The sequence below is a fragment of the Ostrinia furnacalis genome, unplaced genomic scaffold, assembly GCF_004193835.3.
Source record: "Ostrinia furnacalis isolate ACB-3 unplaced genomic scaffold, ASM419383v2 OfSCF1345, whole genome shotgun sequence".
Classification (NCBI taxonomy): domain Eukaryota; kingdom Metazoa; phylum Arthropoda; class Insecta; order Lepidoptera; family Crambidae; genus Ostrinia; species Ostrinia furnacalis.
This window is the reverse complement of record NW_021131584.1, coordinates 156,215-181,095: the sequence shown is the minus strand read 5'-3', so window position 1 is coordinate 181,095 and position 24,881 is coordinate 156,215. Positions and strand designations below refer to the sequence as shown.

Sequence of the window (24,881 nt, the reverse complement as noted above, 5' to 3'; positions counted from 1 at the left end):
ATATCAATGGCTTTAACATAAAACAAAAGTCTGAAATTTAACCATGCACTATTACTTTTGGTCTTATCAGTGAACATTAAATTATATTAGAACGTTATGTAATCTGAGATGAAAAGTTGTAAGTTTCATTGCAAGACTTAAGAAAATGGCCGACTTTTCAATGAAAAGTTAAAAGATAGGCTTATTTTTATCGAGCGGACGAATTAACTATTGTTATTTTAAAATAGTTACTTACTTATATAATTTTTTTAGCGATAATAGTCACTCAAAATACATTTTCAACAACTTGAAAAAATCTAATTGCTTTACGCTGGCCACATTTCGACGGGTTCACCCAATGTCTTAGTAGCTCAGATGGAAGAGCAGTTGCCCCGCAAGCGAAGGATTTAGTTCCCACGTTATAAAATTATTTTTTTTCAAGTTCGCTATATAAAAGTATTATTTACAATTACTTACAAGTTGTATAACTGGTCCAGTGGCGGGCCCAACCCACCGGCGGGCCCGCACGCGCGCCCTTTGACTGCCCCTCTTCTAAAAGTTGAGCTGGCACCTGGAATTGAGATAAAAAACTATTTAGACTGATGTGAATTAGCAGAATAATGCACAAATTACTAATCCTATAGTAAAAGGTTAGAAGAAACAATAAAAAAGTACAGCGTTATCTGTAGTGGCACTCTGGGCCTAAACGTTGCAGGTTTGTGTGCTTTGAGGTACCTAGGTATCGTAATTATAAATTCAGTCTCGATTTATGCTGTAAAAATCTAAAATAATATTTATTTACTTACAAATTCAAGTCGTATAAAATGTATGCGTGAAAAATGAGGGACGAGAGCAAGAGAAAAAACAAAAGAGCATCGATAATTCAATATATTGGTCGTCAAGAAAAAGAATACATTTCTTGGTGGCCAGTGTCGTCCGGCCAAATGCCTAGAAAAATACGAAATTGCTTGCTTATTGTCGCTGGCAATTAATACTTTCAAATAATAAGTTAAAAAAAGTTTTCATCAAAACTTCGCGAGTTCTATCTTTAAAATTTAAAACTAAACGTGTACCCATTCACTGCCAATCGTTACGAGCGTTTAGTTGCAGTTGAATTTTTAATAAAAATTCTAAAACAAGGGCTGCATGCGGGCTGTATTCATGGTTTGTCGTACTTTAGTGGGGCTTTATTTTTTTTGTCATATCTTTGCTTCTGCAGGCAGCGTTTTGGCGTTCGGCCAATTATAAGGGCTCGGTTGTAAGATGAAGCGTTTGGGAGATCGGTCTTGGTGAACTTATTAACCCAGTAACCTTTAACCTAATGGGACATTTTAAGATACCTAGTTATTATTTATTATGTATAGACAGATTAGACAGTTGTGATTTATTCTACGGATATGATTCTATGACTGCGTTCATGATTCGTAGTAAGGATTTTTGCTGCTTCGAACTTTTGGCGAGATGTTATTCAGTTTTTTGGACTTCTTCATTCTTCAAGTAGCAAACTTTATTGGATCACAAATTGTCTAATGTTATTATATTATTCTGTACAATGCTGCACCAAATTTTCTACAAATGGCCGCATCTACCTGTCCGAAATACGAGCCCCGTGAGAATTAAATTAATGTGAGGCGCAAACCGCAACCAGGGTGGGATTCGTAACAGAATGGGCGCGAATAATTTTATTATGAAATGCGTATAGCCGAGGCAAGTTCGTGCCTACACAAGTGATAATCGATTGGGAAGATTTGCTTGCGAAGCCAATACTCTACTTATGTGTATGTATGAGAATACTAAAGGAAAAAACACTATTAACAAAATGAAAACTTTCAGGTACAATAAGCTTTCAGTCCTATTGGGCCACGTCAGACTGTGTAATTGGCGACTAAATTAAGTTTATTCAACTTAGTTGTCATGGGATGTGTCGCCTGTCAGATATGGTTGGTTAAGGAACTTCGCGAGCTTGAACTAAGACACATTGGATCACTATTCTATCGGAGTAAGTAATTTATGCAACTAGGATGTCAAATTCTTAGAAAAAACAGAAATTCCCAAACACTCGAGAAAATTCAGGAAAGAACTAATACACAGCTTCTATCTTTCACTGAAAGACTCGACACTTTGGGTTGCTGAGATTGGTCGCTGGCTGAGCCATCGGAGTAAGTAACTAGCATGTCCGAATCCGAGACAAAACAAAAAATTACAAAATCTCAGTGAATATGCACGAAAAAACTAATACACAGCTTCTATCTTTCACTAAAAGACTCAAGACGAGATGAAGGCGACAAACTGCAGCGCAGCATATGGCAGATATAATTCTTTAACGTATGAACAAGTGCACAGCGTCTGCGACTCAGACGCTAGACGCAAATATTGCTATCCGGTCTAATTATTTAAGCACCTGTCGTCGACTGGCGTATAAATTATGATTTATGCAGGTATGCGAGATGAAAGCTTGGTGGCAGAATGAATAATATTTAGACAAAGGTTTACGTGAAAATAACAAGGACGATTCAAATAGATAAATCCTACTGTCTAGACCGTTGCCTTGTCGATACAATGCGCAATGTACAGTCACGGAATGAAAAGGTTCGTCAGTTTTCAAATTGATTCCTTCAACGAGTCGCGAGCACATGTTACCTTTTGAAACTATGTTACAGAATAATCTCGAATTAGAGAAAATAATCTTTAACTGTTCGTCAGTAAAGTTCAAAATTATTCAGATCAAAGTTGTTTGACGATTTATCTTGTCAAGAAGATTATTATGATTGTAAACTAAAACCTTCTTGTTGGTTCAACCTGCCATTATTATTTCTATTAAATAAAAAAAAACTATTGTCAATTGGTCAATGTCATCATTGCATTGCACTGATGGGATAGAAAAATAAACAAGCAAAACCTTATTCGTTAGCAAACGTCATATTTATTTTAATGTTAGTAGCACTGTTTCTTGCACTGTTATATTGGCAGGTTTGATTCTTACAGTACCTAGTGCAAGCGAAAACCGACACTAAGGTGACGAACCTTTTCATTCCGCGACTGTACCTTAGCATACCAGGCCACTAAGAAATGTTTTCTTTTTTGTTCCACGAATTTCGACAGTCAATTGTTTTTACTTGGAATTCTTTAATACTAAGGTTGAGTTGCACCACCAAACTTTGACCGTAACTATAACCATAACCGGTGCTTTTTGTATATAGTTTGACAGATTTTTGAGGTTTGTCAAAGTTAAAATAAGATGGTGCAACCCAGCCTTAAACTCATACGACTTCAAATATTAATTAATATAATTTTATTCTTCGTTAGATAAATTTTGTAAAATAGAGTCATGGAAACTCGCACCTAATATATCAACCACCAGATTACCAACCTACTCGTATGTAACTTTCGATTCGATACTCACGCACAGTGTGTATTCATTAGTTAGCACCAGCGTCTTGTTTTCGCAAGCCTAACATCTCTATTTGTCAATTTGGCTTTAATTAACTTGATTTATTGAGATCCTGCCAGAGTTTTGACAGTAAAATACGTTCCACAGAAAATCGTTCCATAAACACTTCAGCCTGAAATTTCATAGCCATTAATACTGGAAGTGTAATTTTGAACACAAACGACCCATTTACATACTTTTGAAACTCATCCAAATCTGTGTTTCCTGAACTGACACTAATTTGGGTATACACAAAGGCCAAGTTCACACGCGTTCTCCAAATTTATCTTGCAAGCAAAATATGGAACTTAGTGATGCTACGATAGTTGGCCGATAAGTCGATAAAAATTATTATGGCACTCTCGAGTACATAAAATATTACTTTGGCATTCGTTTTTGAGTTGTTATCAGACCAAAAGACACAAAAGAGAGTGCTGCATTGAACACAGTCGTTTATATCAGTCTCTATTACTCAGATGTGATTAAAAAAACACAACTTCTTTATGGCAAATTCTTAAAAAGCAAGGCTTAATAACATTCAATTTAGTAGGACTACTTTACGGACTAAATAAAGGTGATTTCTGTCTCTGTGTGTAACGTATAATTTAAATAAAAATTAACAGAACAGTCTGTAGCTTGTTCCGTCTAGAAAAATTAAAATAGTTTCTCAGAGATCGATCGAATTTGTTGATTAGGCCAACCCACAGAGCTCGATCGAATTCAACTGTCGATTAGGTCAAACCTTACCAAAACCATCGACGTTGCACCTCCCTAAAATCTGGCGCAAGAGAAGTGGCATCAACTAATTCTGTTGTTGGAATTAATAATAATGTATATTAAAGTGAATTTCAGTACAGAATGCCGCTTCGTGGTTGGCCCTGGGCCAAAAGTTGCGACGATCTCAAAGGCATGTGACCTTAGGAGCTTAGAAATTGTTATATAGAGACATTATGCAGTGCCACCTGCTTTTATGATGCGATATTTAAAGATAGAACAAATCAAGAAGGTAATTCTTACATTATACCGTTTGAACTAAGATATTATCATGCACTGGGCTGCATATTTACATTGCTTAGTACACAAAGTAGGTACCTATCTACTATTTAGGTGTCATAATTTTTAATACTAATGCAAATCATCATCAATATAGGTGTACCAATTTAAAGCGTAAGCTTAAGTTAAGTACTAAGTCTTGAGTTCTATATCTTTTATTTATGGTGGAAATTAAAGGACAACTTTTGCTTACTTCTTTCAGTTCGGTAGGTACCTATTAAGTTTTTTCCTCAGTGGCTTATGGGACAGTAAATAAAATAAATACTTATGAAAGTTTGTGAATAGTTACGTTTTGCAATAAATAAAACATTCCAATACAGTATAGAACTTAATAAATAAAATTAGTCCATTCATTTTCCAGAAATGATATTTTAGAAACACGTTTCAAATCCTCTGTTTGAGTTTTCCAACCTGTCCTTTACATCCTGTATTTCATTTTTTAGACTTGTGAAGGTTCAGATTTTCCGGCTCAAAGTTTTTCTTGGAGCCGTCGGAACTTCATTTGGGATTCAGAGCGGCTGCGAGCGCCTTAATTGAATAAATTATTGTGACTTTAGCTTTAAGGTGAAGATGTGAAGCATTCTCTGTCTTACGAGTAATTTGCTTTGATTTTCTTTGTCCAAATTATGGCAAAAATGTAGACGACAGACATTAAGGCTGGGTCTAAAAATCTATCAAAATGTATACAAAAAGCACCGGTTGTCGTTATAGTTACCGTTCAAGTTAGGTGGTGTAACTCTGCCTTTAATTATTGCGTGCTGGGGACTCAATTAATATTAACGGGTATAATTTTAGACTCATAAATTTTGACACCAGAATATTGACAATCGATTGCGATATCTATCTATCTATATGTATAAATAAAAATGAATTGCTCCTCGTTAGTCTGATTAAAACTCGAGAACAGCTGGGCCGATTGAGCTGATTTTGGTTTTAAAATGTTTGTCGTAGTCCAGGGTAGGTCTAAACGGTGAGCAAATAAGGAAAAATTGCGATGGCTTATTTATTGCCTTTAAGGCGGAACAGAGTTCGCCGGGTCAGCTAGTTTCTAATAAAAAATAGATCATATTTCTAAATAACTAAGAAGCTAAACTAAATCAGATTGAAAACACATTTTCCTTCAAGATGTTTAATATGAGACTTTCAGTTACGAAAAACCTGCTTTATTTTGCAAGATTTTTGTATGGTAAAATTCAGAAATAAAAGATGGTACTGAAAGATTGAAAGACTGACTACTATCCAATATTCGAATACCTTTTCCTATTTATCATTATCAGATCCAGATTCTTCTAGCCCGAACCGGCTCGAACAAGTACGAAGCTTTGACAAATGATGCTAACATTCAAGTATCCATCCGAAACTCGTCCAAAGTTGTTTGAAGGTCTGCCACAACTTTTGTTTCGTAGGTTTTTGTGATCAATACTTGGGAATGATTACAATTGAGATTGCATCACGAGAAAATACAGTATCTTAACTATCTTTTTACTCATATGTAGAGTCGCCAAAAGACAGCGTATGGTAACCCTTTACCCATAATGTTCTTGGTGTTTTATACAATTTCTTATACATATTTTTTTCCTTTTATGTTTTCTGTCCTCTTCTTTTGTTATTTCTGTCATCTAATTCTACTTACTTGTCTCTTTGTAGGCATTCTTATCTAAGTTAATATACAGTAGTTTACTTAATCTTGCGAATCTTCTACCCTTCATTCCTATCCATAACAGTTTTTTTCAGTGTCTCCAGGAAAAAACAAATAACAATAACTGCCGAGTATATGACACCATAAACAATAAAGAACATAAGATGTTACTTCACGCAGTCTACATACCAAACCTGTCGGCCTGTTGACATTAGTCATCGACTTTTGACATGTTGTCTAAAGTCATAGAAAGTATAAGGCTGGGTTGCACCATCTCACTTTTACTTTGGAAAACGTCAAAAATCTGCCAAACTCCATACAAAATAAACCGGTTTCGCTATAGTTACGGTCAAAGTTAGGTCATAGGTGGTGCAACTCGGCCTAAGTCATCGACATGTTTCTTTTGAAATAAAGCCGCCGACATCAAGTTGCCGGGCAGTCAGCGGGCTTGATATTGTGTAAGGTCCTTAACGTGCACGACAAAATGAGCCATACACACCATAGAACTAAATTAAACGTGCTCCCAAATCTAGGGGCGCGAACAGAAGGCTGGAAGCAAGGGTCGGTAATATCGCAGATAAGCGACGAGCAGTGAGAAATGGCCGCCGTCGCCCTTAGGCCCTTTGATACGGTTTTTTATGAGCTCAAATGTGCAGCTGGCTTTTTAGATGTGAAAGACTGAGAGTAATCAAGTGGAAGGTCAGAATTTGATGTTGCTTGAGCATGTCACATTTTTGGTGTCAAGCCTTGATGGAAGGTCAGATTATGTCAAACTTGTCAATCATAAATTCTAATAGTTATGCTAGAAATTATCTTGTACAATTTGTACATAAGCTTGAAAGTCTGTTCTACAAGACTGTGAATAATCATTAAAAATGTTGATAGATATTTGTAGTGCACAAAAATATGTCCGTTCATTGTGAAATTCAAAGTCGTATGTATGCTTTTGAAAATGTTCTTTAAATATTATTTTAATAAGCACACTTATTTTAAGATTTACAAGTTATATCATAACTTCGGTATATCACAGTTCCCGGTTGTAAAAAATACACTAATGAATTTTTGAAAAATCATACTTAACTTAATGGCTATCTACGAAAATTGTATACCTGTAACACTTGTCCCTAATACACTCTGATTCCCGGACTCCATTAAAATTACCAGAAAATCTTCTCGGAAAAAATCAAGAGCTCTCCCGTTTATAGGGAGAAATTCTGTCTCTGTAAAAAATCCCGTTTCCCCTGGGAAATAATAAGAATAAGACAAATCACCACACGGCGGGTCAGATTTCCTCAGATATTTAGGAGAATGAAAAATGGCGAGGTTCAGATGGAGAGGAAATTTTTTTGACGTTCCAGATGGCTTTGTCCAACGCTCTCAGAATATTTTAGGCCACGTGGATTTGCAGGTTAAACGTTTAGGTATTACCTAAATACTTAAACGATAGCAAACGTCAAAAACTGTTATACTCCATAATAGTATAAACACCGGTTAAAGTTAAGGTCATGCAATTCAGCCTAAGCCTCCAAACATAATCCTACTAATATTATAAATGCAAAAGTTTGTATGGATGTTTGTTACTCTTTCACGCAAAAACTACTGAATGGATTTTCAAGAAACTTTACAGTATTCTTATTTATAACCCAGAACAACAATATAGGCTATAATTTATGACGATCTTTGATAAACTAAATTTCACGCGGGTGAAGCCGCGGGCAAAAGCTAGTTTGTAAATAATGACATTAATATTACTGTCATTCCTTACTGTCGTATGGAATTCTAAGTCTCCCCAAATATAAATAGCCTTATCGCACTTATCCACGCCATAGCGGTTATTAACTCACAAATTCACAATGGAGATGATAAAATAATGTTAAAATTTTGATCACTATCGCTAGAACAACTATGGTTCTCAGTTTGCTTATGACATCAAGTTTAAAATTAAACTGATGAATATGTGATTTTCTGTTAAAAATATCCGAGCTATGCTAAGCCTGTACCGTATCTTAACACCATAGATTTCCAAGAACTTTTTAAACACAACCTAATCGAAAAATAGAAGTTTTTAGCTTTTTTTATTATTATTATTTTACTCAAAATTCTCCTAGTTTCTCTCTGTTAGTAACTTCTCCTTCAAAATACATTATTCAACACGTTGCCAAAACAAAATGCACGTCAAACTTTTTCCTTGACGTGCAAATATTAATTTTCCCAAAACCAATTTGTCAAAAGTGTCGGTGCTTAGAATAAATTTGAAAAAATATTGATACTTTATTATGTCTTGGGAAGGGTCCGGATCATTAGTTTACTTCAAAATCAAGCTCCTGCTAGTACATGTTAAACAACGGGTCCCTTTGAAAATTAAATATGTACTACTTTTTGCACGCGGCTTTACCCGTGTGAACATTTGCCTGTCACAGAAAAACTTTATCGTGCGCGTCCCTGTTTCAAAAACAATGGCCTTTCCGGGGACTCAAATTATTTATTTATTTGATCACCAACATTGTTACATTGTTACTAGGTTTGTTCATTCGTTCGTTTCAGGTGAAAAACGTCCACTTCTAGACAAAGGCTGGTTGGTCGAGGGAGGTGCCTGAATGCAAGCGGCGCAGGACCGGACTTTGTGGAAATCCTTGGGGGAGGCCTTTGTCCAGCAGTGGACGTTAACTAGGTTAGTCTGTACCTTTCATTAAAATTGGTTCACTTCCATATACCTGCTGTATCTTACACAGTACAAGTATTCATACCATTCTATTGTATACTTATTTCTTAACTACCGGCCGCCCGCGACTTCGTACGCGTGGATCCCTTTTTACCCCTTAGGGGTTGAATTTTGCAAAATCCCGTCCTAGTGAGCATCCACGTTCTAAAAGGAACCGTCATGCAAAATTTGAGACTCAGCACTTGTAGAAGTCAGTGACCTTTCGCTTTTATAACTGTAGATTTAAAAAAAATTTCAGGCGCGAAACTTAAATCGTGTAAGTAATTATTTTTAGGTGTCAATTCAATATTTTCAGACTATCACCTATTAACAAAGAAGGCCTTAAATAAAGCTACCAAGAGATTCATAGCCTTAAAGCAAACCGGTCCCCTAAAAGTGTTAGGCTGAGTTGCTCCATCTTACTTTAACTTTGATACACGTCAAAAATCTGTCAAACTCCATACAAAAAGCACCGGTTACTGTTATTGTTACGGTTAAAATAAGGTGGTGCAACTCAGCCTTACAGTAAAACTGCGTAAAACACGGATACCCGAGCAGTACCTTTGGCGGGGTACGTGCTCGGAATCGAACCGGTAGTGCAGATGTTTTAATACCTATTCCGTTTTTGGTGCCGTTAAATCATTCTTCGGTCACAATAATAGAATTAAAATTACGGTAACCTCTTGATGGAAGAAATCGTAAATTACTTCGAAAAAAACAACCTTAAACAAGTGCACTTTTATATCTCCGTTTTGACTTTTTGTCACATGCGCCTTTTCAACTATCGGGGGGCAGAATAACGTTATTTACTTTTAGAGTCGCTGCTGACATACAGTCGAATTGAGGCTCATCCTTTTTTGAAGTCGGCTAATTAAAGCAGAAATAAATGACCAGTATCTATTGAGGCCGAAATGTATCCAAGCGAAAGAGAAATAAATAAAAAAGAATGAAAATATAAGCGTTAATAAAATAACGTTATTCAAATAACTTTACGTTTTGACAAGAGTTTTAGAACGTAAATTCTAGAATTCGCACAATGACGCAGACAATGCGGTAACAAGATCTAGAATTAGACAGTTTGGCAGAACACCTCAGTAATGTTTGACCTACTACGAATAGTAACTGGATCACAACCGGTTCATTAGTAGGTACCTTTTGACGTGATGTGAATGTGTAGAGAACTTTATATATTCTAACATAGATGATGCTATCAGAGTTTGTAGCCAAAATCATCAATGTTATAAGATTATATGCTCCAATATGTTTTATCACTTATTTTGTGTAATAAAATGCTGTTTGTTTTCTGACAATAAAATAAAATTTNTTTTGTGGCCTAGTCTTATAGGGCATGGTCATTTGGGGATTCACATAGGGAATTTCTAACTGGTTTGTTGCGGTCAACTTAAAAAATAATCAAAATAAAAACTGTTCATAAGACTCTACATTTTTGTTAAAAAATCATACCTATTGCTAATTAGTAAGATGCCACAAGGCTTAGCTTGGTATCAATTTGTTATTTTCACTAATATTATCAATATTGAATGAATGTGCTAATGATTTCAAACAAATTAACTCGCAGGAAAAAGCAGCAAAGATTTAATTTACAATTATGTAGGTATTTTAATTTGGCTGGACTAATTTGCATTGAGATGTCGGCCGTAACATTAAGTCCATGTGGAGGCATGCCCTGGGCACGATCAAATAGCGTGCAGAAGGGCAACTTGTTTCGATTTAATTATTGCCTAACCTCGTAAAATTGTAACGTAAAATTAACTAAGTCTCTTTTATACCTATCTTTGTTAGACATTTGAAATATGACGTAGGTACTGATAATGCTACTCCTAGCAAGAGTTATTTTTGAGATCTTACTTAGCATTTATTGGTCATGATATTATGTCAATTAATTTACTGATGCCCTAAAACTGTGTAACTATTTATTGCCCACTTTTTAATTATTAGAACAAATATCTTTAATAGATTAGCGAATTTCAACGTCTTATTAATAGTGACTCGACGTTTGTTGACTACTCATAAACATATCTAAATCGTGAGATCAATTAAGTGGTTTTTCTGTATTTTACATACTCACTGCCCTCAGACCGTGGGAGGATAGCGTTAAAAATAACGATAGGACAAAATTGGATTCTTTTCGTTAAAAAGTTTTCTTAAGTTTACGACTATTTTACTGGGGCCAAATTAAGACATTGGGTACAAAACAGGTTTTCAAAATTAAATGGAAATAAAAGTGAAAAAAATATACAAATACAAAAACCCATTAAATACGCATTCAATTAGAACTAATAAAATATCGTTACACTTCAATATAATTATGGGAATAAAAATAATTCGTCAATTTTACTTTCATAAGATGAATGTGTACATACTCGTAAACTCCTACAAATGCCTACCAAAATAATATTTTGAAGAATAAATACAAAATGTTTTCAGCACTTTCATAAACCATATTTATTCGAGAATAAATTTAATAACCTATAAACAAGGATTTATCACCGAAAAGAAATTTCGTGCTGTAAAAAGCTATTACGTCAACACGGCTTTTCACGTTTCATTTGACAAATAATTTATCCTGGCAAAAAAACTTCAGCTACATTTATTTACGTTAGGCCGGGCTTGGAAATCAAGTTAAACTTGGCCCAAAGTTTATACAGCAAAGTTTAAAAACACACATTCGAAAATATAAGTTTATTTAAAGGAATAATAAAAAGAAAGACGTGATAGGTTGAGCACACACTGCACTCCAAGTTGAGTGATAAAAGTTTACGTCCTGTCAAGGACAGTCATATCGGGTGGATTCTAATAAATTAACGCCCTCGTACTGTATTCACAAACAGTTCTTGCAAATCGAACGCAGAGCGTTGAATTGGTTCGTATGTCACCCTGTGCGTCCACGCGCACTGTGAAACCTCACAGTAATGTTAGTGAATACGGGTGAATGTAAGTCACAAATCTTATTAACAGGATTTAACCCATTTCACATAGTTCACACCTAGTAACTATACAAAGAACTTGCTAGATAATAAACAAAAATATAAAGACAGACAATGAACGACTGACTAGTAGAGAATGCCACACGGTATTAAGTTCGCCTTATGTACCTAGGTACTTATTTTTTTTTTGTGCCTTAAAATTTTTCAATAAAAAATTAGGCTTCTGGAGTTTTATGAAATTCCATACTTTCTCTCTTTTCGAATACAACAAGAGCAAGGTACTCGTATATCTAGGAGAAGTATATCTTGTTGCAGTCTTTAAAACTTTCTACCCATTTCTACTTAATTATGTTAAATGGAGTCTAACATTCACACTACATTATAAAACTTTTATGCGGCTCATTTCTTCCTGCACCAAAGTCTAGCTCAGTCTTATCATAACACAGTCTTAAAACCATTACTGCATGAAGTCCAATGAGTTATGTTCGTCCAAATGGCTGACCATAAAAGGTTTTATGGGGCCGTAGCTAATTAGATGGTACCACGTTTTAAAACTCACCACTTCGTTGTAATAACTTTTTAAACTATAAAGAGTGAGTTTAAATGTCTTACTATGAGAGCTTGTAAGATTTGTTACAATTTTTACTGGGTACTTATTTAATTTGTTTCTTTTTAAAAAGGTTTAAGCATCAGACTGGGTGCGTTCTGAGGTCTGCGGTCAGGTTAGATGAACAAATGAACGCAGCCAGCACCTGTCAGATCGTATCAATACAAAATGTATAGTATTGTATAGAGACCACAGGGATATAAAGAGATACCAACTAATGCGCTGAGCTCGAAACACAGTGTCGTATTAGAAATTCACACACACAAAGTAATCAAAATAAATGTGCTCATTGTCACGAGCATTGTGTTCTGTTTTTGGGCATATTGCTGCGACACCAGCCCCGCCCCTTTGTCACATCTCTTTTTAGTTTCTGTGATCTGTGATAGAGAGAGACCGACAATGGTTCATACATGATGTGGGCTACGTTCACTTTGACCTGACCGCAGACCGCATCCAGTGTGGCAAATCCTTTATTAAATAGCAAATATAATGTGTTACGAGATGGGTTCACCACAATAGTCAAGAAGTCGACGATGATCGAATTAGCGTCGCTCACAACTCAAATTACTATTTAGGTTAATTCCAATCGTTATTATAATAATACCTCATAAAGATTTTCTTCTAGCAGAAGAACTTCTCATAATAATTTCACCGCGTTTCGTACGCGGATGCCTAGATAGAAGCGTACATTACACCGCAAAAGGCATGAGTAAATTAGTCAAAGGCAAATGGATGCAGTACGACACTTTGCGTCATCGCGCGTCGTCTAACCGTAGTCCTGATAAAACAGCCAATTTAAGAATTTAATAAAAGTTACGTCCCATTTAATAGTAGAATATAAAACGTACCCTAAACTAGTATTTTTAGAAACGTATGTGCATTTAAAATGAAAATGAAAATAGGTACTTTTATTAAATAAACACTTTACAATTACTTACAAGATATGTGCCGCTCTCGTATAAGGTTAACCTGTGTAACGAGAGTCAGGCTCCTCCTAAAAAAAACATAGACTAAATTAGTGTTTAGATTTAATTTTATTTTTTAATTTAAAAATTTAAAGATAAAATTCAATAAATTTATTTATTTATTTAGTTAAAAAATTGAATACAGTTTGTCAATCTTTTTCATATACGGCCGATCTAGACCTAGGTAACTCAAACAGTTTCTAATTCAAATTATGAGAGTAACTATTGTGATGTGTATAGAACGAACCGTTCAATAGCTGAATAATTATCCTGATTACGTTCTTTACCTTCTTTATTAAGTTATGTTGTTTAGGTTAGCATGGGGAGCGTAGCCTAAAATTCCTCCACTTGCCTCTGGCAATAAGAAAAAATACTAACTTGATTATCATGACTCAGTCAGTACCTTTTCACACTTTTTTTTCCGATTCGATGGAGTCTAACCCACTGAAACCGGAAGGTGTCCTCCGATTCCAAAAAACAATGAAGCGAAGCCGTGAGTTATTGTTGGCTGTTCTACCTACACTATGGTAAGCGAAGCGAGCGCGTAATTTCCCTGGAACGCGCCAAGGGCCTCATCAGTTCATTTAGACAGTCTAGTTGTACGAATCACATCAGATACTGAGCGAAGGACGAATCCTCCTGGGTCAGATTCAGAACGTTTCTCGGGTGAGCTATGAACCTAACCCCTCTGGTCTGCACGGAGTGTTGGAAGTCCATATTAAGACAATACCTTGCGGCTCCGTTTTATTGGGCTTCGGAGGACACCGTCGAGTTTTAATGGGTGCTCCCCTCTAACGAGGAGAGTCCCACATAACTAACTGATCGTGCCCATTAGGAAAGGTACGCATAAAACAATTCTCGACACAAAAAAAGGCCAAAACATTATCAATTTGCCTGGCTGTTCTACCTACCCTGTGGTAAGCGAAGCGAGCGCGTAATTTCCCTGGAACGCGCCAAGGGCCTCATCAGTTCATTTAGACAGTCTAGTTGTACGAATCACATCAGATACTGAGTGAAGGACGAATCCTCCTCGGTCGGATTCGGAACGTTCTCGGGTGAGCAGTTTAGATAAACAGTTGGCCATCAAATTGCTTGGAAACAAAATGAGGTTTTCAGTACAGTTCTGGAAACTGTACAATGTAAAATGTACTGTGTAAAACCAGATTATGATACTTCTGAAGGTATAGACTGACTCAAATGGTTATACTCGCAGAATTTGATCATAAAATAAATGTTATCTTAATATCTTAACCCTTTGAATATTGTGCCTAATGAATTTATTAAATTATTCTAGGAAGTGTACTTTAGTCTTTGTTTTTAAATGTACAGTCACAGAATGAAAAGGTTCGTCAGTTTTCAAATTGATTCCTTCAACGAATCGCGAGCACATAATAATATTACCTTTTGAAACTATGTTACAGAATAATCTCGAGTTAGATAAAAATTACCTTTAACAGTTCGTCAACTAAAACCTTCTTGTTGGTTCAACCTGCCATTATTATTTCTATTAAATAAAAAAAACTATTGTCAATTGGTCAATGTCATCATTGCATTGCACTGATGGGATAGAAAAATAAACAAGCAAAACCTTCCCCCCTAAACAAAACGCACTTTTTGATCGAATCGAAAATCGAATCCGTCAAAACTCCATACAAAAAAGGGGCTTTTCGACCACTTTTCGACTGGTTTGCGATTATAATTTGCACTTTGTCTAGACCCACTTATTCGTTAGCAAACGTCATATTTATTTAAATGTTAGCAGCACTGTTTCTTGCACTGTTATGTTGGCAGGTTTGACTCTTACAGTACCTAGTGCAAGCGAAAACCGACACTAAGGTGACGAACCTTTTCATTCCGCGACTGTACATTGAATGAGAAAATATAAATAAGTTTCAATAAACCAACGACTTAAACTCTTATTTCTTTACATACTATACATCTATAGTCTATCCAANGATAGACTATAATAAGACTGTTCAGTCCCTGTTTTAATAGCTTAATTTTCATAAAATAAATAGTTACAAAGATTTTTATTATTATTTTTATATTTTTTATGCAAACGACACCATATTTGAAGATTGTGAGAAACACCTAATGTTTTGAAGAATATTGAAAGTTGTAGGGGCACAATTACATTAACATAATCTTACGGTCGACATTGCTCATTAGCGCGTATAAAGGCAGTCTACAAGCAAAATATAAGTAGATTACACCCTTTTTATTAGCTAAACTAACTAACAATATGTCTTACCGAGCCAGCAAACATACTACCGACTCGGCTTGCAAAATTAACGACGCGGCTTCCCATTGCCTTCTTCATTTTACAGGATGATTTATTATTAAGCCCGCTTCCTTAGTATTTACTCTGAGGCATTAACGAGGGAAAACTTTAAATATTTTGTATGTGCTTGGCTGGAGGAAGATTTTAGAATGTCCATAATCTATAACATTAAGAGCGCAGTGGTAAGGGCATAGATTAGGGTCAAGGAGTCCCAATGTCAAAAAAAATATCAAAAAATTTCTAATTGGTGGATCTAGTTGTACGAAATACTAGACAATTTCAGTAGGTAAGGCAAATATCAAAATGCATGTCCTCAAACTTGCCTGGACCCATGATAAAATATCATGGGTCCTATTACATGGCTTTAACATAAAACAAAAGTCTAAAATTTAACGATGCACTATTACTTTTGGTCTTATCAATGAACATTAAATTATATTTGAACGTTATGTAATCTGAGATAAAAAGTTGTAAGTTTCATTGCAAGACTTAAGAAAATGGCCGACTTTTAAATGAAAAGTTACATAAAAGATAAGCTTTTTATTGAGCGGACGAAGTCACTGTTATTATTTTAAAATATTCACTTATTTAATAAGTGGTTTTCTAGCGATAAGTGACATCTCAAAATACGTATTTTTAATATCTTGAAAAAATCTAATTACCTAACGCTGGCCGTAACAGCGTATTAAGTACCTACACTTGATAATTTCGACTGGATCACCCAATGCCTGAGTAGCTCACATGGTAGAGCACTTGCCCGGTAAACTAAGGGTTCGTTTCCCACCTTAGGCAATATTTTTTTCAAGTTCGCTATATATAAAAGTATTATTTACATTTACTTACAAGTTTTATAACTGGTCCAGTGGCGGGCCCAACCCACCGGCGGGCCCGCACGCGCTCCCTTTGACTGCCCCTCTTCTAAAAGTTGAGCTGGCACCTGGAATTGAGATAAAAATCTATTTAGACTATGTAGTGCAGTATTAGCAGAGTGTTGTACTAAAGACTAAAATTTTAGGTGTTACAAGAAATAATAAAATTTACTGCGTTATCTGTAGTGGCTCTCTGGGCCTAAACGTTGCATGTTTGCGTGCTTTGGGGTATTGTAGTTATAAATTCATCCTCGATTTATGCAGTGAAAATCTTGACTAAAATATTTATTTACTTACAAATTCGAGTCGTATAAAATGTACGCGTGAAAAATCGAGGGTCAAGAGCGAGAGAAAAAACAAAAGAGATAAATAATTCGACATTGGTCATCGAGAAAAAAGAATGCATTTCTTGGTGGCCAGTGTCGCCCGGCCAAATGCCTAGAAAAATACGAAATTGCTTGCTTATTGTCGCTGGCAATTAATACTTTCAAATAATAAGTTAAAAAAAGTTTTCATCAAAACTTCGCGAGTTCTATCTTTAAAATTTAAAACTAAACGTGTACCCATTCACTGCCAATCGTTGCGAGCGTTTAGTTGCAGTTGAATTTTTAATAAAAATTCTAAAACAAGGGCTGCATGCGGGCTGTATTCATGGTTTGTCGTACTTTAGTGGGCGGTTTTATTTTTTTGTCATACCTATCTGTGCTTCTGCAGGCAGTGTTTTGGCGTTCGGCCAATTATAAGGGCTCGGTTGTAAGATGAAGCGTTTGGTAGTTCGGTCTTAGTGAACTTATTAACCCAGTAACCTTTAACCTAATGGGGCATTTAAGATACCTAGTTATTATTTATTATGTATAGACAGATTAGACAGTTGTCATTTATTCTACGGATATGATTCTATGACTGCGTTCATGATTCGTAGTAAGGATTTTTGCTGCTTCGAACTTTTGGCGAGATGTTATTCAGTTTTTTGGACTTCTTCATTCTTCAAGTAGCAAACTTAATTGGATCACAAATTGTGTAATGTTATTATTATATTATGTACAGTGCTGCACTAAATTTTCTACAAATGGCCGCATCTACCTGTCCGAAATACGGCTCGTATGAGAATTAAATTAATGTGAGGCGCAAACCGCAACCAGGGTGGGATTCGTAACAGAATGGGCGCGAATAATTTTATTATGAAATGCGTGAGGCATGCGACTTTAACAAGGTGATAATCGATTGGGAAGATTTGCTTGCGAATTAACAAAATAAAACTTCAAGGCATACCTATTAAGTTTTCAGTCTGATTGATCCACTTTAGACTGTATTACAGTATTACTCAATTATGGCGTCATAGCATCATTGATGATGGCCACTGGGTAATGTGGTGTATGAGGGTTTTCGCAAACTGAAGTAGAAGACTGGCGTGAAACCGTACAAGACCGAAGTAAATGAAGACATCTCATATCGGAGGCCAAGGCACATTTTGGGTCACTGAGCCTTCGGAGTAAGTAACTAGAATGTCCGATGTCGACACAAAACAGAAATTCCCAAATACCCCAGAAAATTCACGAAAGAACTAATACACAGCTTCTATCTTTCACTGAAAGACTCGACACAAGGAACTTTGGGTTGCTTAGATTGGTCGCTGGCTGAGCCATCAGTGTAAGTAACTAGCATGTCCGAATCCGAGATAAAACAAAAAAATACAAAATCTCAGTGAATATGCACGAAAAAACAAATACACAGCTCTATCTTTCACTAAAAGACTCAGGACGAGACGAAGGCGACAAATTGCAGCGCAGCATATGGCAGATTTAATTCTGTAACGTATGAACAAGTGCACAGCGTCTGCGACTCAGACGCTAGACGCAAATATTGCTATCCGGTCTAATTATTTAAGCACCTGTCGTCGACTGGCGTATAAATTATGATTTATGCAGGTATGCGACATGAAAGCTTGGTGGCAGAATAATAATATTTAATAAAAGTTTAGATGAAAATAGCGAAAAGATAACAAGGACGATTCCAATAAATAAATATACTCTCTAGCCCGTTGCGCGTTGCCTTGTTCATACAACGTACCATGGCATACCAGGCCACTAAGAAATATTTTCTTTTTTGTTCCACCAATTTCGATAGTCAATTGTTTTTACTTGGAATTCTTTCATGCTTCCATTCGAACGACTTCAATATTTTAGTTAGGCTGGTTTTAGAATCGCGCTGACATGACCGCTCGCTGATCGTCGGCGCTGACAAATCAAAATGTATGTAATTAAAGGGAACGTTCCTGAGTGACGCTGATCGCTCGGCGCCGACGCTTCATACATTTCGGATGTCAGCGCTGACGGTCAGCGTGCGTCAGCGTGATTCTAAAACCAGCCTATCATATATCATTTAATTTCGTTGTAAAATGGATAAATTATGTAAAATAGAATAAGGGAAACTCGCACCTACACGAGTGTATTCAAGAGTACCAACCCTACACTCGTATGTAACTTTCGATTCGATACTCACGCACTGTGTATTCATTAGTTAGCACAAGCGTCTTGTTTTCGCAAGCCTAACATCTCTATTTGTCAATTTGGCTTTAATTAACTTGATTTATTGAGATCCTGCCAGAGTTTTGACAGTAAAATACGTTCTAGAGAAAATCGTTCCATAAACACTTCAGCCTGAAATTTCATAGCCATTAATACTGGAAGTGTAATTTTGAACACAAACGACCCATTTACATACTTTTGAAACTCATCCAAATCTGTGTTTCCTGAACTGACACTAATTTGGGTATACACAAAGGCCAAGTTCACACGCGTCCTCCAAATTTATCTTGCAAGCAAAATATGGAACTTAGTGATGCTACGATAGTTGGCCGATAAGTCGATAAAAATTATTATGGCACTCTCGAGTACATAAAATATTACTTTGGCATTCGTTTTTGAGTTGTTATCAGACCAAAAGACACAAAAGAGAGTGTTGCATTCAACACATTCGTTTATATCAGCCCCTATTGATAGCAGATGTGATTAAAAGCCACGAACACTATGGCTTTAAAAAACAAGGCTCAGTAATATTAAATTCAGTAACGATTTAACGCACTAAATAAAGGCGATTTCTGTCTTTGTGTTTAACATACATATTATTAGAAATATAATCAGAACACCCTGTACCTTGTTCCGTCTAGAAAAATTAAAATAGTTTCTCAGAGATCGATCGAATGTGTTGATTAGGCCAACCCAAACAGCTCGATCGAATTCAATTGGGTATTTGACACCATTCGCCAATAATTCTAAACCACAACTTTTTTAAAAAGACACTTGTTTCTGGTCTTAAAAACTTAATTAATTTTTAATTACCTGTAAATTACGATTTTTGGTTGCATTATCATTGAAAAAAGTAGTTTCATTGAGTTGATAAAATTGTGACGTCACATGCTAGTATTGCCGTACAAAATCTATGGGAGAGTGTCGTTTTGACATTTTTAAAAAGTACGTCAATTGATTGGTGGTGTCAAATACCCTATTGTCGATTAGGTCAAACCTCCCCAAAACATCGACGTTGCACCTCCCTAAAATCTGGCGCAAGAGAAGTGGCATCAACTAATTCTGTTGTTGGAATTAATAATAATGTATATTAAAGTGAATTTCAGTACAGAATGCCGCTTTGCGGTTGGCCCCGGGCCAAAAGATGCGACGATCTGAGAGGCATGTGACCTTAGGAGCTTAGAAATTGTTATACAGACATTATGCAGTGCCACCTGCTTTTATGATGCGATATTTAAAGATGAAACAAATCAAGAAGGTAATTCTTACATTATTACCGTTAGAACTAAGATATTATCATGCATTGGGCTGCATATTTACATTTCTTAGTCACACAAAGTACTATTAAAATGTCTTAATTTTTAATACTAATGCAAATCATCATCAATATAGTTGTGCAATTTAATGCGTACTATGTTAAGTAAGTCTTGAGTTCTATATTATCTTTTTTTTATGGTGGAAATTAAAGGAAAACTTTTGCTTACTTCTTTCAGTTCGGTAGGTATTAAGTTTTTTCCTCAGTGGCTTATGGGACAGTAAATAAAATAAATACTTATGAAAGTTTGTGAATAGTTACGTTTTTCAATCAATAAAATATTCTCATACAGTATAGAAGTTGAAAAAATAAAATTAGTCCATTCATTTTCCAGAAATTGTTATTTTAGAGACACGTTTCAAATCCTCTGTTTGAGTTTTCCAACCTGTCCTTTACATCCTGTATTTCATTTTTTAGACTTGTGACGGTTCAGATTTTCCGGCTCAAAGTTTTTCTTGGAGCCGTTGGAACTTCATTTGGGATTCAGAGCGGCTGCGAGCGCCTTAATTGAATAAATTATTGTGACTTTAGCTTTAAGGTGAAGATGTGAAGCATTCTCTGTCTTAAAGTAATTTGCTTTGATTTTCTTTGTCCAAAATTATGGCAAGTGTAGATCTACAGTCTACTACACTAATAATATAAAGAAGAAAAATTTAATTGTTTCTTTATTTGTGTGTAATGAATAGTTAATTCTAAAATGTATGTATTTATGTATACATGACTTTCAATTATGTACAACAAACCTGCTAACACCTGTAACGTTTTTTGTATGATAAAATTCAGAAATAAAAGATAATACCTACTGAAAGACTACTATAAAATATTCGGATACCTTTTCCTATTTATCATTATCAGATCCAGATTCTTCTAGCCCGAACCGGCTCGAACAAGTGCGAAGCTTTTGACAAATGATGCTAACATTCAAGTATCCATCCGAAACTCGTCCAAAGTTGTTTGAAGGTCTGCCACAACTTTTGTTTCGTTGGTTTTTGTGGTAAATACTTGGGAATGATTATAATTGAGATAGCATCGCGAGAAAATACAGTGTCTTAACTATCTTTTTACTCATATGTAGAGTCGCCAGAAGACAGCGTATGGTAACCCATAATGTTCTTGGTGTTTTATACAATTTCTTATACATATTTTTTTCCTTTTATGTTTTCTGTCCTCTTCTTTTGTTATTTCTGTCATCTAACTCTACTTGTCTCTTTGTAGGCATTCTTATCTAAGTTAATATACAGTAGTTTCCTTAATCTTGCGAATCTTCTACCCTTCATTCCTATCCATAACAGTTTGTTTCAATGTCTCCAGGAAAAAAACAAATAGCAATAACTGCCGAGTATATGACACTATAAACTATAAATAACATAAGATGTTACTTTACGCAGTCTACATACCAAACCTGCCGGCCTGTCGACATGAGTCGTCGACTTTTGACATAAAATTATCACTGTCACGGGATTTTGCAACAAAAACAGTTTTATAACGGTAAACAGTTATTTACACTCCCGACGTAATTTTATAGTGAAAATGCAACATATAGTTTAACCCATTAACGCCCGCCGTACAATAAATAGTACACAACTTTAAGTTACGATAAATCTGATTTAGTGGGTATTTTTACTCTGGAAATAATTCCAATCAGTAAACAAAGGTCTATGCATTATATCCTGAGATGAAACAGACCATAATTATACGATCTTAAGGGGGTATTTTGCGATTTCCTTTCAGTGATTTTTTTCGTATCCTCTAGTGGGTACTTGATAATTTTTTATGCAAGGTTTAAGTTACACAAAATACCAAATATGTTGTTTGTGTATTAGCTAACAACATATTCTAATAAAAAATACCTAAAAAAGTTCATTTTATAGATTTTTTTTCATGCTATAACTCCCAAAGTGATGCTGTACTAAGTTTAGTACAATGGGCGCTTGACATGTTACGTAAAATAGTACAATAACGGCATTATTATTAGAGTTTTTACTTGTTTCTTCATAGTTTTTATATATAATCATTGTTTTCTTTTTTCGATAACATGGCTCTTTATTTATGGGGTTACAGACAACAAAAAGAAACATATTGTTTTCCCAATTACGAGCTGTTTGTCGACCTAAAGAGACTTAGTTACATAGTTTTTGGAACCACACGTGAAAACAGAACCAAACGGTATCCTTTGATTACTTATAAAGATTTTCACAAAAAGCCTAGAGACAGATTCGACAAGGCAAAAATAATTTTATTAGTATTGATTGAAAGATAATAATGTGGGTACTATTGGAACAAATTTTGATGCTTTATAACCATTGGGAAAGGTCATTATATGGGGTCTCTTGAGAAAAAAAAGTTGAGTTAGGCACCACAGGGTGTCCAGCTCCAGTATAATAAGAAGATCAATGGGGTAGATCAGATGGCTAGTCTATAGAACTTTACCAAATTGAGATAAAAGGAAAAAAAGCGGTGCATGGGTCTTGTTCGCTTATATGGTGGACATGACAATTTCAGATGCATGCAGTCTGCACTGCATAGTAAGCCCATATAGTCGCTTAGATCAGCTAGCATTTCGTAAATATATAGTACGCATATATTTGACCTATAAAAGATAAATAAAAGTAGGTAGTCTTGCTCTAGTTGGTGGAGAAAAAATATGAAATAATGGTTATAATCAAAATAAACCAGCAAACAAGCTGATTTGACAGCTTAAAATTACTGTGTGTTTCAATAGAGTCAAAACAGCTTATTGAAAGTGCCTGAAAACACTGTGACAGGATGGAGAAGACTTTGCTCAATATGACTCATAAGCGCCCATTGTACTAAACTTTGTACACCCCTGAAAACCTAACTTCTGATTTTGTTTTCGAATTTCTTCCTGTTTAGTATTATTTCTAAAGTATTTTTATAAAGAAAATAAACATTGGCTATGTGAAATTGACAGTAGTTTTGATTTGGGCGTTAATGGGTTAAAAGACTTTTGACATGTTGTCTACATTTATACAACAACTCGTCGACATGTTTCTTTTGAAATAAAGCCGCCGACACTAAGTCGCCGGGCAGTCAGCGGGCTTGATATTGTGTAAGGTCCTTAACGTGCACGACAAAATGAGCCATACATACAGCTATTTCCCTAAATAACAATACCATAGAACTAAATTAAACGTGCTCCCAAATCTAGGGGCGCGAACAGAAGGCTGGAAGCAAGGGTCGGTAATATCGCAGATAAGCGACGAGCAGTGAGAAATGGCCGCCGTCGCCCTTAGGCCCTTTGATACGGTTTTTTATGAGCTCAAATGTGCAGCTGGCTTTTTAGATGTGAAAGACTGAGAGTAATCAAGTGGAAGGTCAAAATTTGATGTTGCTTGAGCATGTCACATTTTTGGTGTCAAGCTATGGAAGGTCAGATAATAAGTGAAATTTGTCAGTCATAAATTCTAGTACTTATAGGTACTAGAAATTATATCTTGTACAATTTGTACATAAGCTTGAAAGTCTGTTCTACAAGACTGTCGTTGATAATCAAGTAAAATATTGTAGATATTTGTAGTGCACAAAAATATGTCCGTTCATTGCGAAATTCAAAATCGTATGCATTTGAACATGTTATTTAGATATTATTTTAATATGCACACTTATTATAAGACTAGCTTTCCGCCCGCGGCTTCGCCCGCGTGGAATTTTGTCTGTCACAGAAAAACTTTATCGCGCGCGTCCCTGTTTCAAAAACCGGGATAAAAACTATCCTATGTCCTTTCCTATCTCTATGCCAAATTTCATCAAAATCAGTTCAGTGGTTTAGGCGTGAAAGCAAGACAGACAGTTACTTTCGCATTTATAATGTTAATTATCCTACTAATATTATAAATGCGAAAGTTTGGATGTCTGGATGTTTGTTAGTCTTTCACGCAAAAAGTAATGAACGGATTTTGTTGAAACTTTACAGTATTATTGTTTGTAACCCAGAATAACATAGTATAGGCTATAATTTATGCCGATCTGTGACACTAAATTTCACGCGGGTGAAGAAGCCGCAAGCAAAAGCTAGTATATTAGTATATATTTATAAGGTATAGTCACAACTTCGTAATGATTACAGTTCACGGTTGTAAAAAAAACGTTAACGAATTTTTGAAAAATCATAAAAGATTGTATACCTGGAACACTTGTCCCTAATACACTCTGATTCTACTCCATTAAAATTACCAGAAAATCTTCTCAGAAAAATCAAAAGCTCTCCCGTTTATAGGGAGAAATTCTGTCTCTGTAAAAAATCCCGTTTCCCCTGGGAAATAATAAGAATAAGACAAATCGCCACACGGCGGGTCAGATTTTCTCAGCTATTTAGGAGAATGAAAAATGGCGAGGTTGAGATGGAGAGGAAATTTTTTTGACGTTCCAGATGGGTTTGTCCAACGCTCTCAGAATATTTTAGGCACGTGGATGTGCAGGTTAAACGCCTAGGTATTACCTAAATACTTAAACTATAGCAAACGTCAAAAACTGTCATACTCCATAATAGTATAAACACCGGTTAAAGTTAAGGTCATGCAATTCAGCCTAAGCCTCCAGACATAA

General features: G+C 35.6%; 1 protein-coding gene across 2 annotated transcripts in view; it reads right to left on the bottom strand.

Moving 5' to 3' along the window:
• tn (tripartite motif containing protein thin) overlaps positions 1–24,881 on the bottom strand; it is a 120,251-nt gene that overhangs the window by 69,926 nt on the left and 25,444 nt on the right. The window contains exon 2 of one of the 2 annotated variants that reach the window (XM_028303959.1): positions 16,447–16,540. The gene's annotated coding sequence lies outside the window, so the exon portion shown is untranslated. Of the gene's footprint in view, positions 1–456; positions 478–16,446; positions 16,541–24,881 lie in introns of those variants that run through there. The other variant, XM_028303960.1, reaches the window with a different exon arrangement.